This window comes from Brachycentrus maculatus, unplaced genomic scaffold (genome assembly GCF_059751285.1).
Source record: "Brachycentrus maculatus isolate JH-2025_06_01 unplaced genomic scaffold, ASM5975128v1 h1tg000089l, whole genome shotgun sequence".
Taxonomy (NCBI): Eukaryota; Metazoa; Arthropoda; class Insecta; order Trichoptera; family Brachycentridae; genus Brachycentrus; species Brachycentrus maculatus.
In genome coordinates, this window is record NW_028280843.1 from 2,618,234 (window position 1) to 2,640,748 (window position 22,515).

The window sequence follows — 22,515 nt, forward strand, 5'->3', positions numbered from 1 at the left end:
ATTTGAAAGCAACGTAATTAGTCTTGCGCTTTAGTTTCTAGGATACGGAAATAAAGTATAGATGACGTAAATGAAGAAACTCAAACAAAAGGAAATATCTACAGTGAAAAAAATGAAATAAAAGATTAAAGAGAGTAATGCACGTACAGAAAAAAATATCCGCCATGCCAAGGGTAGGTACTCATGGTCACCATACTCGTATAAACTGATGTTATTTTTTAAGAATTCCATTAAATTAAAAAAAATGTTAATGTTAATATTGCATAAGATGATTCCATTCCTACAAAAATTCAATTAAACCTTAAAGGGACCGAATTCCAAAACAAAACCTTAAGGCTTTAGTACAAAATTTAGCCACGTCACTAAATCTCCGTTAACTAGGAATTATTTAGTATGATAATTATCAGTTTAAAATATAATATGTGACACATCTTTCACTTCAATTTTAAAAAAATACATAGAATATAAGTAGGTATACCCGCGAATGTCAATTGAATATAATTTCCTTATATAAATGTGAAAATTCGCGTTTAATGAATTATTTCAGTGTTTCAGTCTATTGTAAGAACAGCCATTTGATTTCCGTCTGAGAGTTTCAGATATAAAAATAATATCAGTTAATTTTAATGGATATGAATGTCGTAAACTCCGTGTGAAATAAATAGAGGTAAAATAGCTTGCAATAACAATGCACCAGTTGTAACTAACGTGCCATATCATGTGTAGTGAGAACACGACTACCTTACGACACAACTCATTGTAATACTTACTATCCACTTGGGAAATGCCATTAACAAATAGAAAATTATATAGAAAAGGACTTGCTGAGAAAGTGATCGATGGCATAAATGTAAAAAGATATCCGAACAAACATATATATCTAAACAGATATTCACATAAAGAAAATAAAATTTTAAAAATATATATAAATATATTCTTTAAAAAAAATAAGAAATCAAAATTTTAATAATAAAATAAATAAATTACTGTGAGCCTAAGCGGCTCATTATCGGAAATATGTACCAAATTGTGATGGGGTGGGTTGAAACCGAGAAACTGACTTAAGAGTCCGCGACACTCACCACGGAACCATAACCCGACACTATATCTTTTAGTGGGACATATCCTCACAAAAGGGTAATTTTTTATGATTTTATGTAGTAAATAATAGCAACAAATTTTATTCGATATTTATCATGGCCTCTATCCGTAGTTAAATGTTTTCCACGAATTCGAAACTCAATAGGGTTAAAAATAAAACGTTACAATTTTTCACTTAAAAATATTTATTTTATGACGAATCGATGTCAAAGAATAAAAAAACAAATATTAATCATCATTTTAATGCAAAATATATACTTATCTTTTTTTATTGTATTTTAACTTTATAGGAAAATCGTAGTTAATTGTTTTTATTTTACTCAGAAAAAACAATAATTTAAAAAATGGTAAGAATTGGTTATAAGGACCTTAAAGACGATAAAGCATTTTAACCAATTCAATAATTTGTTTAATGTATCGAAAATTACACCGTGTCCGCCCATTAGCAACAATAATGATAAAATTTAAAGCAATTTTAATTGGTCATGCCAATGTAACGTAATCTCAAGGTCCAGTTTAAAGTTGCCGTTTATTTTACTTTCTCAGTTCATATAAAAACTACAAGGCTCGAAGCGGTCGGAATTCAGGATATAGAATATGTTAAGCAACTACAAGGACGTCTGCATTATTAGGCGCTGGTGTTGCAGCGAATTTTGCAAATAAATATAACAGTGTACTAATTAAATAATAAAAATATATGCACTGCACTTGATGCAGTATTAATAAAAAAATCTTACCTTTCAAATGAAATATCTAAGAATACGGTCCTTACGGCGTTTTTTTTTATCCTTTAAACTTTTTATAGTCACCTGTCGAAACCACTTTAATATTGATGTGTTCTCGAATATCAACAGTTACACACATCTGTTACACAAAAAAATGTGCGATGTTTTTACACCACTAAATCTACCCCTTCAAAATTCTGTCTATGTTCATTACAATCTAGCACACGCGACGATTTTTTTCACACTGTTAATTTTTCAGTGGCTCGCTGAAAAAAGACACCGGAAGCACGAATAGGGTTGGAGCGCGTCTTGGACTCAAATTCCGAATTGGATATTTGGAATACGAACTTGATGGCTATGTTCAGCCTGCGCGGCGTGAATCGGCCTGCCCGGGCAACTGTCAGAGCGACACTGAAGGTTGCCCCACTCGGTAGCGGCGCCGCGCGCTTTACCCCCGCCACGACGCGGCGTCATTGGGCGCAACTTTTCCAGCTTCGTCCTTTCAGCGTAGGAAGGAACTCGCAATGGCAGGAAGGCATTCCGGATAGTCCCGTGCATATAGGCACGTCCCATTCCATGCGTTCCAATACCTTTGTAATCTTTGCGTGCAACCCTATATGAGTTAGAACACCACAGCTTGAGGTATGAGTGTTCAAATTGTTACTTATTTCATAGAAAATTCCTATTCCATGCGATCCGATACCTTCGTCATTCTTTTATGTAAAGCTAGATGAGTTAGAACACTACAGTTTGAGGTATGAAGTGTTCAAATTGTTATTTATTTCATAGAAAATTCTAATCCCATGCGATCCGATACCTTCGTCATCCTTTAACACCACAGTTTGAGGTATGAAGTATTCAAATTGTTATTTATTTCATAGAACACTCTAATTTCATGCGATTCGATACCTTCGTCATACTTTCATGTAAGATGAGAACACCACAATTTAAGTTATAAAGTATTTAAATTGGTACTTTTTTCATAAAAAATACTAAAGAGTTACAACACTATCTGTTTTAATAAGCCTATTTGTCAAATTGAAATTGTTATGGCAGTGAAATTTCATGATTTTTGTTTGTTTTTACAAATGTTTTTAACAATGTCATAAAATGATGTACCTGTTCTTAATACAATATATTTCATTCAGCATCAAAATAATTAAATTTATCGATCAAATCAAAGTTTGGCACGTGTTACTGTATGAATTTCTAAACATGCTTTATAATAAACTCCTTAATGAAGATTTTTAAAACGATTTCTATTACTCATTGAAATATTGTCTAAGTAATTTTAAAAAAAAAATGTTATTTATTGCTCTAAAAAAATCAACCTATTACAAGTTTTGGAACTGTTACTGATATGCATTATTACTTGATGTTATAATGCGTGAAAACCTTAACAAATCATTCTGGTTTATATTATTAATGTTTTCAAACCTCATATTTGAATAATAACTCTTATTTTTTTATAGTAACTACCTTTTCAGCGTAGGTAAAAGTTTTTAAAATTAAGGAAACAATATACTTCCTAATGTTAAGAGAAGGATCCAAATAGGCGTAATATTTGGGCACACTAAGGTGATCGGTTCATTGTCGGTCATATTTGTCCAACCTGTAATCATTATTATATTTTCAATACGTTGGGCGGAGACGTCCTGATATGTTGAAATAACGCTTAATCTTGATCACCTTCTAACTAACACTTGTATTATTTTCAAATAATTTAGATCGTATAAAAGTAATTGCTGTCGCTTGTTGCATACACTTTATTAAAACCAATATAAATATTTTGCATACATTCAAAACAACGAGTTTCGAAAACTATCCATCGTTTTTATTATTTTAAGGTTACGCTAAATGAAAAGAAATGTAAATTTGTGTAAAAGCACACGTTACTAATATGTTTTATTTCACAACGCCTGTTGGTATACAATATTTAAGCAGCTATAAAAAAAACGCTGTCGGTCACGAGCAATGTTTCGTATTGCGTGTGTTGATGTTACTTTCAACAGATGGCACTGCCACTGTTGTCGAAAAAGCAGTTTAAAAAAGTTATTCCAGTCTAAGTCCAAATAATCAATTAATTTAAATCGAATTGCACACCAACCATTTTACACCGTACATATGTACATTGTTTAGTTGGTTTACAAAAGTAATTAAAAAATCATTAATATAAATACCTCTGAATTGTATGTTATACTAAGCGACATGAATAATTGCATTATTGTTAATTATGGAAGGTTATTAAAGATACGAATTTACATAGTCCATAATGCTATTTTGCTATGCTGTTTAAGAGGTTAGTTATTGCATTCTTCTAAATATAAATACAGTCTGAAAGACAACACATTCAACGTACATAGAAAAAACATGAGAAATATTTTTTTTTCTACATTTTTATTTTTCAACTCAATTTTCGTGACTTTGCATAAAGCAAAAAAATATATACGAAAACCTTCTGTGTAAATGGTAAATAATAAAAATAATTAGTACCAATAAATTGACTGATACCAATATATATGCATCTAATCTTTGATTTTTTTTAGTTATGTTAAATAATTTTGTATTATTAAAAAGCAAAATCGTTTATTAACCTATTTTTAAACTCAACAACAACAAAAATATGCTTAACATTCGATTATTTTTTTTTAGAAGAGAATAGCATTTATTATTTACTGGCTTAATAAAGTTAATAGATCATTGAGTGGATTCTTGTTTCTTCTAACGAAATAAAGATATTTTATTTAAATCCGTGTTGTAAATAGGAGGGATAATCTAGTGTGGGAATATAATCAGGAAACATTCTAAGAGTCAATTTTCAAGTGAAAAACAAATAATAAAAAAATATAATATAAAATCGATATTCGAGACGTCATGGATGCAAACACAATGGACTCGACATCATGACAATACTGCCCTCTTAATAATAAGTAATAACTTAGTAATTTCCAAATGACCAGCTTTTCGCTAGAAAATGCATTGCACCAGAATAAATATAATTGTTCAATTCATCATAACTGCCATATTGGGATATTGTTCATATTGTGAGAAACTAGAATCACGTGGATTGACCCTGACTCAGTGTAATAACATTAACAAGACTTATTCAAAAATAGTCATGTACATACTTCGTGCCTTAATGTCGTAATCTGGTGTACTAGAGCGTCAGCTCAATGGTAGATAGCAAATATTCGTAAGAAATGTGATCCTAATTTGGATTTGTCTCAAAAACAAAAATTTGTATGAAATTGGTCACATTTTTGCTGCGTCAGAATTATTAAAAAAAAATTGTAATTTATATATATATATATATATATATATATATATATATATATATATATATATATATATATATATATATATATATATATATTTATATGTATATTTGTATATATAATCATATATATATATATATATATATATATATATATATATATATATATATATATATATATATATATATATATATATATTTATATATATATGTATTTATATATATGTATATATATATATATATATATATAAATATATATATATATATATATATATATATATATATATATATATATATATATATATATATATATATATATATATATTTATATAAATTTATTTATATATATGTATTTCATGTATCATATTGCAAATAGTATTTTTTTTGTTTTTGTTGTTTTTTTTATTATTTTTTGATAATTTTTTTTCATAACCAACACAAAAAAATTTATGACAAATTAAAGAATATTTATTACTTTGAGTTATATGTAGTTACAATATTATCTGAATACTTTTCGTCGCAACCTTTTATTTTATATTGAAAAATATTTAAGACAAATTAACAAAGAATTTGACAGCAATCATTAAGATATTATTCATGTTATAATATATTTACTATTTTTTACATTGTCACATCGCCTAGTATGATTTATGGCTTGGCCTTTATAGATCATATCTAAGAATGACTGTCACACAACGATCACTTAGAAGTTGTAGATACAATGAAAAATGTACATGGATTAATTGCAATTAATGCGCATAGTTGGTGACAAATCCACACTGAAAATTACGCAATTCATTCACGGGAATATTTACTCTGATCCATTCAACAATTACTACTACGTTTCTACGCAAGTGTAACTAATATGGCATAGTATATGATTTATACTCCTTTTATCGATATATGCATAAATGCTTGTTGTTATGAACCAATTTTAAAACATAAGTGATTTTTGAACCTAGATTTTTTGTTGAATGGATCTTTATGTTTTTTTTGTCTATGCCGATATCAGTGTGAATTTGGCCTAACCAAATCAAGTACTCTTTTCAAATAATGTGTTTGATAAAAATAATGTAAATTTATAATTAAACGACTTCTTCCATGTAAAATAAGGTGATATAACCAGTCTGACAATGAAAAAATGTAGGATAATACAAAACCCGGTAGCTGGTAAAATTTATGGAATATAATAAAATATTAAGTCGAGTTTTTTGCTTATTAATATGTACATGGTTCCAACCAAAAATGTCAGTAAAACGTTTGAAAGCTTCATGTGAATTTCATTTTTTTAAATTAATTTAACATTTTTCAACGAATACTAAAATACTGCAATAAATAAGTTTTCTTTAAACACAATTCACGAATTTCAGCGGGAATCGTTGAGAATTTTTTTACAAAATCTCCTAGATCTAAACCAAACCGATTGCAATTCCTGTTGACAAAATATGTTAGCCATTTCAATGTCGTTTGAGAATAGATGCCTGCCCTTTATTTTACTCATCGGAACACAACAATAAGTAAAAGGGATAATTAAATAAGTTTACATATTTTATCTAATAAAAAACTAAGGAATAACAGTTAAATGAGAGCCGACGAATACAAGCGAATGCTACAGATAGAATTTACACCGAGTTGAGGTCTTATTTCGAAGGTAAAAGACAAGTTAAACCCTATTTTATAGTGAAACATCTAATGATGTAAAATGATGCGAAAACTTCCCATCAGAAGACAGTGATGGGTATATTATTTATTGATTTGGCTTTTACTTTGCAGAATAACATGATGATTTAAATATAAAAATAAAACATTTGTAAAATACTACTTTTGAGTTTATTAATGTAATCAAGACATATTTCGAGAACTACGAAAGTTCTCAACAGGTAATACAAACATTTTATAGTTATTTCTCGAAATAATATTTTATACCATCACTTACTGATGAGAACATCCATAGTTTTCAAAACGAGTCGTGTACATTATAAACTCAAAATAAGTCGTTTATAAGTGTTTAATATTCATATTTAATTGGGTAATTCCACCGCAGATTTCTCGAGTTAAATGTCATTACATCACACACCAAAAATACTTCACATAATTTTATTTGTTTAGTAAAATTTTCATAAAAGCAGAAACAAAATTGTAAGTCACGATTACTTGATACACACCTGTTGATCGTCTGCTGACCTTTCTTCTAGCAACAAGGTATCAGTGTGAGGCGGTGACTATGAGGCATTTGTCTGGCTCATGTTTGGGTATTACGGTTAATAGTCTCGTTGATGATATATTAGGTAATGTACATTACGAATTTGTCACGAGTACGTCGGATTTCCTAAAATGATGTATTTTCTTACATACAAATTGACACACTTTATAAATGATACGCTCATTTCATGTGTCTAACAAAAAGTTTTTTTTTTAAAACATTTCTAACACAATATTAACTGAGCGAAGATTTTAACCATAACGTGTTTTTAATAGTTTCATAAAAACATTATAATTTTTTAATTGATTTTAATTTTTGTCTGCCTTTGTAGTGTAGTAGTCAGCGCATTTGGCAATCATTCTGGAGATTTCGGGTTCGATTACCATGACGGTGAAATAAATGTTAGTGATTTTTTAACTCTTATATTTATTTAATACAGCCCTAAACTGGTACCTAAAGCGCTGAGCTGATCACCTGTCCTTCATGTTTTAACGATCAAGATAACTCTGCTTCTATATGATGCAGTGTATTGGGTGTGGATATGGGTTATAAAATGGTTTTAATTCGTGTATTTATTTAAATAAAAAAACATTAAGAATTTGGAATGAACTATAAAGTCTATTGTATCTTGTTTATAATCGTCGGGTATGTATGAGGAGATGCATGAACGTGGAAGAGGCGAAGAATGTTTGCAAGGACAGAGTGGTGTGGCGCTCTATTCTCTCTGCCTACCCCTGCGAGGAAGCGGCGTGATGGTTAGTTAGTTTTTTTTTAATCTTGTATATTGTAATACGATCGAGTTGGTTTATTGTCAAAAATAAGAGATTTTGGAGAGATCTTTTTCATCAACTCCGTATCAATATAAATTGCATCAATTCTTTTTTTTAGTGGTTTCACACAAAATCATAGTTAGATTAACGCAGAGAACATCACAGTCTTAGATCATGTACACGATGATAACTTTAAAATATAATATTTTTTTATTGGATAATATTTCGAACTTCAAAGCAGGTGTTTCAAACCGTCATTATTTCACTTTCCACCGACTTGGGTTCAGGTGTAGCTGGACTATGTACGGTATGTCGTGACGTCACTAGCGTGTAGCGTGACGGAGAACTGTATGTGCTGCGGTGGGCCCGCGAGTGTTAGCCGCTCGGTGTGACGTAGTACGCCGCGAAGTAGGTTACCTCGCTCCGCCTTCCTTTCTGTGCAAGGGCCGGTATTTCAATACAAGTTACATAAAATAATGTTTGCTTCAAATTTTATATTAAATAATTCTCAATGGTGAATTGTGAATTATGAATTGTCACCGGTGTTGGTGATGAGTGTGGAAAAAGGATTAAATAAAATTAAATGAATATTGAGATCGTGTGACATCTTGATAGGTTCGATCTCTGAAAAATTTAAATAAAGCATTTTTAAACCAACAGCTAGTAACTTTTTAGTTAAAATTTGTTGTTAAATTTATATTTCAAAATGTATATAGTTTGAAATAATCTTTGTGAATTTTAAGTAAAGATAACCAAAAATAGAGTGTCAGTTCTGAGGTTCCACATGAAGAAAATACAAAATCCGTAAAGTGTATTCATCAATTTACTCTCAATTTTTTGTGTTTTTTCTAACCAGCACTCTTAAACAAGAATAAAAAAAAACGTAAACAGTTTTTGTATAAAAAGGCGTTGTAATAAAACAACTTCATTAAAATCAGAAAAAAAAATATTCTGATATACGAACTTAATATGTTACGATCCAAAATATTAAATTCTATTTGAAACTTCCTCTTAAAATATAAAAACGGTGTTCATATCTTTTAAGATTTTACGAGATTTAAAAGTAAGTATTTTTACTAAACGTTGATACTTCTTCGTGATGAGTAAAATGGTGAATGTTACACTGCATAAAGTGATTACTTTAAACAGCCTATGATCGGTTGTTAGCCCTGTAAACATCCAGATTTCCATATACTTCTTCTTCTATTTTTAGATATATATTTATATGAATAACTCCTAAGCGGTGACGAACCCTGAAGTTGCGTACAAATATTTGGGCACTCCAAACATGTTTTTTTTTATTAAAATAAATCATTATATAAATCTAAACTACGATGGAAAATCTGATCTCAATGATCATGCGAACACAGACAAGCAAATCTTGAATTTATGTTTTTCGTTTTCAAATTCACTTTCGGTTTGTAATTTGTTAATCAAATTACTCTATCGCTCTATCCGGTTTTGTCAACGAGAAAATCATGCTACTTAGTTTTGTACGGTATATTATATGATAAATTAAAATAATGAAAGTTATTTTCAAACGCACTTGAGATGTTATTGGATGTGAGCAGTGAATTGATTATTCAAATGCTGACAGTTATTAATTGACACTTTTGAATATTTATTATTTCAAAATACATACTCAATAATTGTAGTTCTTCTTCAAAAAATACGTACTATATGTGCAACTCCCCCTCCGTAGCCTAATGTCAGCATGTTCGGCTACCGTTCTGGAGATCCCGAATTCGATTCTCAGGAAGAGTGTCACATAAATATATGTGTTTTTTTCACTCAAATATTTATTCAATATTACCCTGGACTGGGACCTGAAGCGGAGGGCTGATCACCGTTCCTTCGTGAGTTTATGATCAAGATAACACTGCGTTTATATGTGCAGTGCCCTATGCACCATTGGGGAGTGGATAAGGGTGTGAATAGGTACAAACATATTTTTTCTCTTGCTCTATTATCTCTTAATATTAATTATTTTTATATTACCGTTCATTAGTTTAAAGTAACGGTATTTTTTATCATAACTATCAATACTCTATGCGATAACATGTTACGTTTTAAGTTTATTAAATTGTAATATATATATTTTTAAATAACTAAAAAGAATATTTATTTATTATAAGTGATTATTATTATAAGTATGTATAAAAATGTGGAAAAATCCTGAGACGAAGATCGGCAGCAAAATCAAGATTTACAAAACTTGTGTCCGACTCATCATGACGTATGGGATCGAAAGTAAAGCGGACACCGTTTCACAAAAAAACACGCGAAATAAAGACTCTAAGAAGCATATCAGGCAGGAGTCTTCGAGATAAGAAACGTCAGGATCAGGGAAATATGCGAGATCGAAGATGTCGTTAGGTGGGGAGACAATGGTATGCGCATGTGAGGGAATGAAACCATCCAGACTCCCCCACATCACACTGTACGGCCAACCCCATGGTAGACGACTCCTGGGTAGACCACCAAAGAGATGGATCGAAAGCTGAGAATCGACATCGCAGGAGGCTAATCCCTCTTAAAAACAGGTCACAAGGCCATCAAGAAGAAGAAGAAGATAATATAATATATTGAATGAAAATAATTTTATAGAATGTTATAATCAAGATAATCAATGATATAGTAGTATAAAAAGTTAAGTTGCATAAAAAAATCAAGATTTCTTAACTTTAACATCGGCCTAGTAATGTTTTTTTAAAAGACTCGAAAACAACCTTAAATCTTTTGTAATTTGAACGTATTCTACGAGCATGCGAGTAAAAACCCAATTAGAAAATGGATAAAAATTTGTAAATGTCAATAAAATATATATTTGCTCAAAAACATTATTTACACAACCACAAACATTTATAGGTAAATTATTAACGAACTAACCAACAAAACCACGTATTAAATCTGAATTGTAATAGTTTTTACCCATTTATGGGTCATAAAAAGTACAGAGTGATAAAAAACATAGAATTTTGTAAATAAATTAGGCATTTGTTTTATATGGATGATTTTTTATTTATTGAAAATGATAATGTTTGTGTTCCTTTGTGCACTTGAGCACGATAAAAGAATAAAAAATAAAGTTATGTACAGAACCGCACCTATAAGTTTCAAAATTAATTCATTGGAGATGAAATTAATTATTCAATGAAGCTTAAAACATTGAAATGAGGAATGAGGAATGAAGGCGAAATTAAGCTATAAAATAGATTTTTTTCTATTCAGATTTGGTCACTCTTTTTATGCAATGAACCATATAATTTGCATATAATAATCATACACAACAAACCTTCTCGGTGTGGACGCTCTCGATAATAATGGATAACGTTTAACTAAATTATGTACCATATTCATATATTTTTAAGGCAGTGTACGAGAGATTTGTTGTTTTTGTATAAATAGAAAGCTTATTTAATGGTTTAAATTTTTACAAACATCCTGTACTCTCATAATGGCTTATGTCTTTTGTGTATTTTTTTTCGATTTCTCGATGTTTTCTCGATTTCTCAGTATTTTTCGGCACATCGACATTAGGCTGTGTCGAGGTGGCACTGGTCAGTCAAGTATGTATGAGCAAAGTGCCAAAAGCCGAGTGCGGAATTCGACCTTGCTTACGGTATACAAAACATGGTGAAAAAGAATACATTCTATTATCTTCATATTGTATGAGCTGGTAACGATAGTAGTGGTGAATTTGCAAATATTCGAAAGGGTTTCCGGTGGATTGAAATTAGTGTAATTTTATGTAATAATGCGCAATCTTTCTTTTGTAATCTTATTTTTACGAGTTATTCGGAATAGGTCGGCATGTTTAGTAGCGGAAATAATTTGGGATTAGTGCAATATTTTGGGTATTTGGCAGCCGCCGTGGGGCAACCGAGAAACAGTTCAACTGCAAATATGGCATCGGTTCAATTCATAGCAGATTAATATGATAGAAGCATGCTTTCGGTCAAGACCGGTTTGAAAAAATTTAAAAATCCATTTTTGGGTCAACCCCTGCATTATTTCTCCCTTATAACGCTTAGGGTAAGATTAGCATTTGGGGTCAAAATTAGAGGATCATGAAAAATAATAACCTGCTTCATTGTTTACAATACGCAATTTCAGATTCATGACAAACTGAAGATAGGTCCTGTGATTCACTGCAACTGTAAAAATCTACGTTTTTATTAAGTTTATCAAAATGTCAATACACATATTTGACTCCGTTCACTATACTTACCCACGTTCAATAAGCCTGATTAGGCTTGGACAGGTTTAAAAAAATGTTTTTGTAAAATTCTTATTTTGATTCATACGTAAGTCTTAATTAAGTTTAATCAATCACAAATCATGAAGGCTTTATTTTTTCTTATGTACAAATATAAATATCACTTGCAAATGAGTAAAGGCTTTAACAAATATAAAAATACGATATTTATAAACAGGTTTAAATAATTTTAAAACCTAATAAGGGAGTTATAAAATACAGTTGTAGTATTTGATCTTTTATAAAAAAAATAATGTTTTCTTTTAATGTATTTGATATTCATAGTTTTCTTTTATTATTTTTTAAATAAAAAATCTACAAAAGACTAAAACATATTACACAAGCTTGAACTAGAGTACCCAGCACTGCACTGCAAGTGCCAGGGAATAAGAGGATAACAGCAGATCACCGCTGTTATTCTTTTTTCCCTACCAAATATCCCTCCTTCATCCTTTCGATACAACAATAATGTCCGTCAGTCTTAGATCATTTCCTCGCAATGTCTGTAACTCTTCCATTATTTCACTTCTAAATTATAGAATCTGGAGCGTATAACTGATTACCTTGTCTTCATATTAAAAAAGATTTACATTGGTTGGACGCGATGCTTAATTCACCTATGGATATATAAGAAAGGTGGGTTATGTGTAAATAATCATGGATATATCGCTCACTCCTTTTAAGAACGCCATAAATCAAAAAACTTGATTTTTCAGGAGAACGTTTTTTAAGTTTAAAAATATTTTATATTATATTAAAAATAAATATCAAGCCACTTAGGTAAAACCTGAAGGTTTTTTCTACATTTGAAAAATATTTAGTATATTTAAAAAAATAATTCAACAAAACCTTTTCTTCAAAAAGCAAAAACAACACTTTCTGCCCTGTAGCGGGTAAATATTAAATTAAAAATGTGCCTCTTTTGCTGGGATAAAGAACATTTTTTGGGCATTCCGAAAACATGAGCAACTGAAAATTGACGATTTTTTATTTATCACGTTCTTGAAAGGAGTGAGCGATACGTAATATTTTTCATATATTTTTTTTTTCATATTAACGCTAAAAACTGAAACGTGCCTCAAAAGATAAAAACAAATTAGGTTTAAAAACAATTTGAAATTCCTCAAGATTAAAGACATCAACACTACATTAAAAAAATAAAACGCATTTCCCTGTGAAACAGACGTGTTTTACAACAGCCGGGAATCTGACCTACGACCTTATGACTCGGAAACAATTGTTTTATGTCTACGCCGCCGCGTCCGTCAATTTACTCTCGAACCCCGCGCATTGAATAGAAAGTCTCTCTACACAAATACATCCAACATGATCCATTCATCATTTCATTGAATGTCCAAATTCAATCACTTACAAACAATAACAAAATTTTGGTCGGGTGATCTTTCTTCAACTCTTCGGGACCCGGATTATTTGAGAAAATTTTATTTATTATTTATTTTATTTATTAAAAAATATTATTAAACTTATATATTTATAACTACTAACCTTTCAATAACTCTTGTCTTTTCAATACCATATGATTATTTCAAAGAACAATATAAAAAGGGGTTTTAAGAAGAAAAAACAGTTTTTTAAAATGTTACCCGGGTTTAGAGAAAATTATGTTACTTATCGAATACTGGGCCTTAAGAAATAGTGGTATTTATACCAAGTAAAACTTTGAAATGGATAGATATTACTACAAATGGACTACCGGACGATTTAATAATAATAATAATAATAATTTTGGATGATTTATATAGCGCCATTTTCGTAAATGAAGTAAGTACTTATGTTTATTAAAACTAAGTTCGAATCTAAGAGGTATATGTACAAATATGTATTTCACATTATGTAATTGAATTTAATTTCTTGAATATCCGAAAGCCAACCTCGCTCCAGTAGGTAGCACGAAATTCAAATGTTGCCCGTAATGCACTTATCAAAATGGGTACCGTGTATTATTTAGTGTGTGGTTAGATGATGTAGCGTGCAGTATGTCCACTGTTCGCTGTTCACATTCAGGTCCTCACAGCTGGAGTCGGTAGGGCCACATCTTGAGTGGCATCTGACGAATTTAGTTCCAAGTTCATGCGCTGATTGAATGCATCAGTCATCAGGAGAGGATGCGTCGAGAACAGTAGCGGACTCAAAAGATTGCATTAAAAAATATACACATATATTTGTATATTATTTTTTGACATCTCATCAAAGATAAAGAAGAATATGGAAGTCTGGGCATTTGGTAAATGCCCAGACTTTTATATTCTTCTTCATCTTTGATGAGATGTCAAAAAATAATATGAAAATAACTCCTGTAATTGGAGATAATCCAGATTTTGTGAACAAGTATTTGGACACACTCAAAATGTTGTAAACATATATTTGTGTTCTTATTATTTACAAAAATATTTCAACTTCATACTATTTTTGTGAGCCTAAGCGGTTCATTATTAGAAATAGGTATCAAATTGTGGTAGAGCGGATTCGAACCGAGATACTCTCACTTTAGAGTCCGCGATACTAACCACGGAGCCAGTCAGAGCTGAACAGTTTGTATATTTTGTTACTTGTTTTAGAATTGTTCTTTTTCATTGAAACGTTTATATATTTTCACAATTTAATACATGTTTTTAAGTGATACCGTGTGACAAGTGTTCTGATGCATTTAGCATCATTATCAAACATCGACAAGTGTCGCGATAGGTTTTAAGAAATTGTGGTATTTGAGAGGAAATTTGTAAAAAAAATGTACAAATATTTCCTCAAATGAATAGCGCATCAATTAATGCAATGTTTGCTATCGATATTTTTTCGGTGAGTAGTGACTTTTCATTAACATTTTTTGAAACTTAATATATTTTTTTTAATACGATAAAGTGTACTCAAGTGACCCCATCGAAAAATAAAATATTAATATTATCCGGCACTGTCTGTGTCTTGCAGCGCTCTACCGTACCCTGCGGGTGGGGTCCATGGGCCCAAGTCCGGCACACATCACTAAATTCATCATGACGAATTATTTACATTTCTATTATATAGTATTCGTATTTTCTTTTGCCTCTTGAAAGACATAAAGTGTTGAAGATAAGCGTGATTAAATTACCTTGACCAAAAGGAAGCATGGACTCTTTGTGTCTCTTTTTATTAAATAATACACGGATTGCATAAATTGAACATGATCCAGCTTGACTTACGAATGCCTCGACTTAAGAAATTTTCGAGATACGAGCTGTTTTTTATTTGAGTTCAACAAGCTTTATGATTCAGGTTCCTTATATTCCACACGAAACCTCTCTTATTATAAAACCTCGAGACCTTCTTCTTCCTGGCTCCATCCCAACTTATCGTTTTTGTAGACTTTTTGGGTCAGTGTCCTCGTCCTCAGTTTGTAGGTCCTTCTATCATGGACAACGTCACCAAGGACATGCCTTCGCATCATGTTTTTTCTGCAGCATCAATTCTTTGGTCTCCCTCTACATCTTTCGAGGAAGATTCATGACGATTGCCTGGCTTACAATATGATCAGGTTATCTGCATCCTATGTGCCCATACCATCTCAATTGCCTTACTTTTAATGTCTGTTACTCCCAGGTTTCCACGAATGCGTGAACCCTTTATTTTGTCTCTAAGAGACACTCCAGCTGGCCATTCAAGCATTCACCGTCTAGAACCTACAGACCAGCAGATGATTTTTAATTTATAAAAGGTCTCATATATTGTCATCGCCGTGAAATGGCGGAGAATACTAGCCTGAGGTTACGTCCATAAATGACTTCGAAGTATTGGATCCTGAAGTGGCAATGTTGGCGGGATTGTATCTTCTGGTTTATGCATAGGATTGAAGGTGGATATGAGATGTGAACGATCTTTTAAGGAGTAGGTACTCCAAAAGTACTAAAAACGAGGTAATATATGTGACATGTAAATCCATATACCTTAGCATTAAATATTCATTATATTTTATTAAAAACATCATCAAGAGTTTTTTAAGCAATCATTGTACAAAAATCTTTAACATTTTTTTATAACGTGTTCATTCCGCTACATCTTCTGAAGTATTCTCAGAAGAGCTGTATTACGGAAATGGTTATGCATAAAAGGTGGTGGAATTATAAAGGATAAAAATAGGATTAAAAATCATTTTGGAACGCGGTCCTTAATGCACATAATCCATCATCCAATACAGGCTGAAGAACGGATTGATTCGGGCAGAACAAATCCATCAAAGAACACACATTCCGTGTCGTAAGAGGAGGCTCCATGCGGCTATGGAATCCATTTACGACATTTCGACATTACAAGATTAATCCGATGTTTACAATAATACAGTACCCACAGCTTGTATGCTCATCTTCAATAATTACTCTCTTAATTTAAATGACCGGTAGTATTTTGAAATCAAATCAATGTCTGAGAAGTCAAGCGCAGTATTAGCTATTCATCAATTAAGTATTTTCACGAACACGAATATAAAATTAATTTGAAATTGGTCCAGATTATCTAAGTTCTTTCGATGCCGATGAAAAGAAATTTCTTTGAATGATGCAATTACTAAATGATGGTATTGAACATACGGATAATTATTAATTTTGAATCAAGTTAAGTCATTGAACTTGATATTGAAATATCCACACACATATTTTCGAGAACAACGTCGCAACTTAGAGTGTTTGATTTTTCATGAAACGCATATGAATTTTTGTTGGATAAATATGTCACTATATTAAAAAAAATTTTTTTTTAAGGAAATGAAGTCTCGGCAATACGTTATTGTAAAATTATACATCAATGCATAACGGTGTGTTTTCCAGATAAGTTTTTAAAAACCTCACGATTGAATTTGATTTGTGACTTTGTACGCTGAAATGTTCATTTTGTACTTTAAAAAAAAAAGTTTTCAAGAGACAATTTGTTTTAATTTAATTTTGTTTTCGATTATGCCATGTAAAAAATGTAAAATAAAGAAAAGAGCGTATAAAGACACTCGCGTATTCAAATGCAACGTTACGTCAAAATTTCTTAGTAATCGGTTATAACTTTAGGAGATTAAGGATTTCGAATATATGAACATTTACATTTTTTATATGAATTTGGAAAAATAATCATATCCAATAATTTCACCATCATACTTTTCGTTTCGTGATTTCGAAACATATAAAAAATATATTAATTTTTCTTTACATATTAAAGAATTTTGCAATCACTTTCTATGATTTTTTTTAAATTCTCTGTAAGAAACGTGTATTTTAAAATGAATTACGATGTAATTAATTGTATGCCGATTAAAGTAAAAATCAAAATTAAGTTGAAATCTCTCGGAAACAAAACTAAAATTTCGCAATGTTTTCCTGTTTAAAATATTTTAGTCCATAAGTTTCTCGTTGCACCATGTCTTATTTATTAGCCGGTATACTGCTTTATCCAATAAATTAAACCTGTATAGAATTTCATTAGGTTGCTGAAATTTTATAAAATACATTATTTTAGAAAGATGAGCAACGCAGAATACAACTCTTTATACTTATTGCTAAGTTTATTTATTCACTTGATATACAAGAATTTTCACTTTCCTCTCACAATAATAAAATTGGTATTCATAGTCGTTTCTTTGCGAATCACACATTTAATTAACAGCACCTTAGCAAAAGGAAATAAATTCATGTCCGTGTGATTAAATGAGACACAATATATAGCTACATTTTTGCACTGAGCCTCCTCCAAAATTGTATTTATTTTATAAGTGAATGTGAATGTGAATACGACAGTTTTGTCTGCTCACTGCTTCTTTGCTTTGGCATTTTGCCCAAGAACAACAACCAGAAAGTTATAATGATCGTCAGATTAGTGGCGAATATAGCATCTTAGTGCAAATGTTCATAAGTGTGAAATTTGCGCGCTGTTGAAAGTTTTTATGTTGGTTTATGATTCAAGATTCCGAGTGTCTTTTGTTTTGTTTAAATAATTATTCAAAAGTTAATAAGCCGAACGGAAGAGAGGGAAGGTTGTGACCTCTTGGCAGATTCTGGCTGTCTGATAACGTGAACTTTGGAACATTTGCGATGCATTCTTCTCAATCAGACAGCCTTAAATTCGTTTTTCATTTCACTTTTGTTTCATCCCATCACACATTTGGCACAGAATTTCTTATATCACTTTGTTTCAGTTCAATAACCTCAATAAAACTCGTACAAATTAGCTTAAACAAGCTTGTGCGAGAAAGAATATGCATCTCTGAGTGCCTTATCCATTGCTGCTATCCTTGTATTCCTACCTTTTTAATTACCTCTTCCATGTGGCAGAATTATCCATTAAAATAATAAAATAACAACTTTGTAATTTTTTCCACATTAATTTTATTTGACCAGCAACTGGGTTTCGTCGTAACCAACATCATCATATGTTGCTGGTCAAATAAATTTAATGTGGAAAAAATTACATTGTTTTTATTAGTAGTTTATTCCATAAAATGTAGTTCCAGCAAGAAATGTCAGTACAAAACTTTTATTCGTTAATCTAATCCCCCTTCAACTAACGTCATTTATATCTTATATCATGTATTTTTCTGTAATATACTCCTATATCTAAGAGTCTGGAGATAAGGACGGATCACCTAACCTTCATAAAATTAACATTGAGTGCAGATAGGGGTCAGAAATATTCATATATTGCACGTACCCATAAAAAGCATTTTGCTAATCAATCAATTGCTTACTAAAAAATTGAACTAATTTTTCATAAGTTCTTTCGTAATTAAAGTGTCCCTTGTCAAAATATAATCCAATGCAATCATTGGGTGCGAAAAGAAGTCGAAATAAAAATAGGTAACTTTTGTAAATTTTTCTCGATATCTTTTATTATTATTGGGAATATCTAGTTTAGAGTATAATCTGTCAATATATTTATTTTATTGCTCTTTCGTACTGGGTACATTTAAAAATTAAACTCGGTAAAATTGTGACAACAAATGAACCCTGCAAACTGTATTGTTTTATTTTATTTTTATAAATGTGTAAAAATGTATTGGTATGGCTATTTTTTTCTCCAAATATGTTTTTCACGTAATTATTATGAAATGAAATACGAAATAAATAATTGCTCCAAAGCTTTAAATATTGTACAACAGATGGCGGTAGGCTCTTCGATTTCGACGAAAGAAAAACCTTTCACTTTCAACGTAGGTATTGAAAAATGTTATTATTTTGACAAATTAATTAATTTTGATTATTTTTTCATCATTTTAAGGTTACAAAATAATGGATTTTTATTTACTGTTCTGTGATTTATTATTATTAACAATAATTATGAAATTGAGTATTTAAATTAAATTAAGCTGTAAAGGCTTTTCTCTCGCCCAAAGTTAGGAAAATTTAAATATAATTTTAGTTAAAAACCTTCTCTCCCGACATATTTTTTTTGTCTGTGTTTTTTCGAAATTGGAAGAATGTTTTATATTTGATGTCTCAAATACCACACTATTTTAAACCTTATATATTTCGTAAAAGAAAAATTCTTTGTAGGTAGTGATGTTACATATAATAAAAAATTTTAAGTAAAAATTTGATTTAAAACATAATTGATATCTTTTACATGAATGTGAAGTAAAACTAAAAAAAAAAATATTCGTTAAAGCAAAATAACCTTATTAGAAAAAAATGACCGTGTACCAAGTAGTTTATTTTATTTGAACGAAAATACAATTTTATAACATTAAAATAACTATCCATCAAAAAATCTCGATAAAAACGTTAACTTTGTAAAGTTTGTTTTAAGACGATTGGTATCTCGTTTATCACGTAAATAAGTATTTTGATCTAAAAAAATAACAAGTGAAAATATCCTTTATAATACCAACAGACTTTGTACACACAAAATATAATTGAATACACGATAACGTAATGTAATTCATTTAACGTACAAAATATCCATCTCTCATAGATCAAAACATTGGTTTGTTATTGATAAGTATTTTAACTAATACTTTCATTTTTTACTTCCTAAAGGTGCGGTCTTAGTAATTACTGGTGTGTAGACCAGATCCCATTGAATACATCACACTTAATTTATTTTGTATTAGGTATATTACACCTGGGGGCAAAATGTACGTCAATGATCGCTATCTTGTATACAAGTAAGGTTGATAATTGGATTATTCATTGGTTTCAGGTGTATTTAATAAGTACAACTTGAAATTTGTTGCATAATACGTGTATGTAGATAAAAAAAATAATAGCCAAATAAAATGTACAAAAAAATTGGTTGTATTTATCTATTTTTAACGTCCAATCCAAAACAATCGTTTTTCACGACTTAACTGGTGTGTACTTGTAATAGCAATTTTATTAATATGTATGGTATATTGACCTATAATCTAAAAATGATAAATATCCTTTACTATTCCCCTTCACTGTATTTATTTTTATATTTTTGTTAACATTTAATTTTCTTATTATTAAATGGTATACTTATACATGTTTTACATATATACTTAAACAACAAAAATCTGCCTGTGCGTGGGTGTTCATTAAAACATAATATACACTATGCTAAGAACGCCTATTGCAATCAAATTAATCCTTAAAATTAGGTAAAAAATTAAGAAATTAAAAAAGGGATATTAAATAGAAACGGTTAAATTGAATTACATTTTTAAACATAAGTAAGAAAATTGAATTGAGAATATGATAAATCAGAAATTGAGCACACTTGTATTTTACACACACTTATTATTTGTAAGAGATTTTAGTTCCGAGATTACACAATTTCAAAATTTTATTAACATGAACGTCATTTACCGACGTTAACGTACTTTAAGCATTTGACAGACGATTATAAACAAATGTGTTAATGATTTCAGTCTTTATAAAATATTTCTTATAAACTGTTACATATTTGTTATACCTACATAAGTATATCGTAAAAAAATGTCAAAACTATAAATAAATATAAGTAATAAATTAATCAAGTATTAAAAAGAAGGGAAAACATATTGTCTTTTAATACATCCTGTTTTTTAAGCCCAAAAAGAAAGTAAAAATTTATAAAGTTGCAAAAGATAATTTAGTAATCAAATAATAATAAAATGTAAAAGGTTTTTAAAATTCTTTGTAGGTATATTTAACAAAGAAATCTATATAACTACATAATATAGCGGTAGATAAAATATTGTTATCTAATATTCACACACGATTATGGGTGATGCTGTAATATCGAATATATTCAGTTTTATATTACTGTTTAAAGACCTTGACATTTCAACAAAAAAGTCGTATTCTAACAGAATGTGTTTTAATGCACCGCGGTCCGGGTTTTTTTTTATATTTTTATTTTCTTAAATATAAGTATCAAGGAAAAAGATGAAACTTGACCGTTATTGATCGTAAAAAAAATGATAGGTATTACTGTTGTGTATTGAGTTGATCATTTATTGAAATATGAATCATATAGGAGTATACAACGATTTTTTTACAGATTCTGCAACAATAAAAAATAAACAGTTAATAATAAATAAAGCTAGATATATCATGGCCGAACTCGTAAAACTTTTAAAAAATACTTATTATTTTGACAAAAGTATTAAGTTTTCGTAATCTCTGCATTTAAAACGAGTCCTATTTAATGCATAGTATTTTTATACATCATTTTAAAATTTGTATTTTTGTCTACAGTAATATTGAAAATATCTTTTATCATTTATTCATAATGTACAGATTAAAGTCATTAAAATATTTAAATTTGACTAATTTTTAAACCTCTATTCTACAAAACATAATCTTAGATATATAATTTATTTTTATTATTTACCATATACATGCATTGTACTATGTATGAACTTATTATAATCTAAATGTAATTAATATATTGCACTTTACAGAAAAGGGAGCGAGTATGGCTTGAAAGAAGAAGGCTTTGTTACTTAAATTTAATTCTAATTTTTATTTAATTATTGGGATAAGAGATTTGAAAAATATGATCCCTCAGTTGGGATTAAAACTGGTTGGAATTCTGGATTTTCCTTAAATGAGACACAAAATAGTTCTAGGCATCAGGGCTACCCACTACAAAGCATTTGTCCTCAAATTAGGTGCTGAGAGTTCAGAGAGTTTTCCTCTCCTTCACTTCAGATTTTTTTATGAAAACACCATACACAAACAGAAAAAATAAAGGCTGTGAAAATTATCTTA

At 29.9% G+C, this 22,515-nt stretch overlaps 1 protein-coding gene across 6 annotated transcripts in view; it reads right to left on the reverse strand.

Annotated features, from left to right (window-relative positions):
- The window catches only part of exp (expansion), a 239,648-nt gene that overhangs the window by 164,393 nt on the left and 52,740 nt on the right, over nt 1–22,515 (reverse strand). For 2 of the 6 annotated variants that reach the window (XR_015837371.1, XM_088257971.1), the window contains exon 1: nt 1,839–2,239. The exons of 3 other annotated variants lie outside the window; for them this stretch is intronic. The gene's annotated coding sequence lies outside the window, so the exon portion shown is untranslated. Of the gene's footprint in view, nt 1–1,838; nt 2,241–22,515 lie in introns of those variants that run through there. One more of the 6 variants, XM_088257972.1, reaches the window with a different exon arrangement.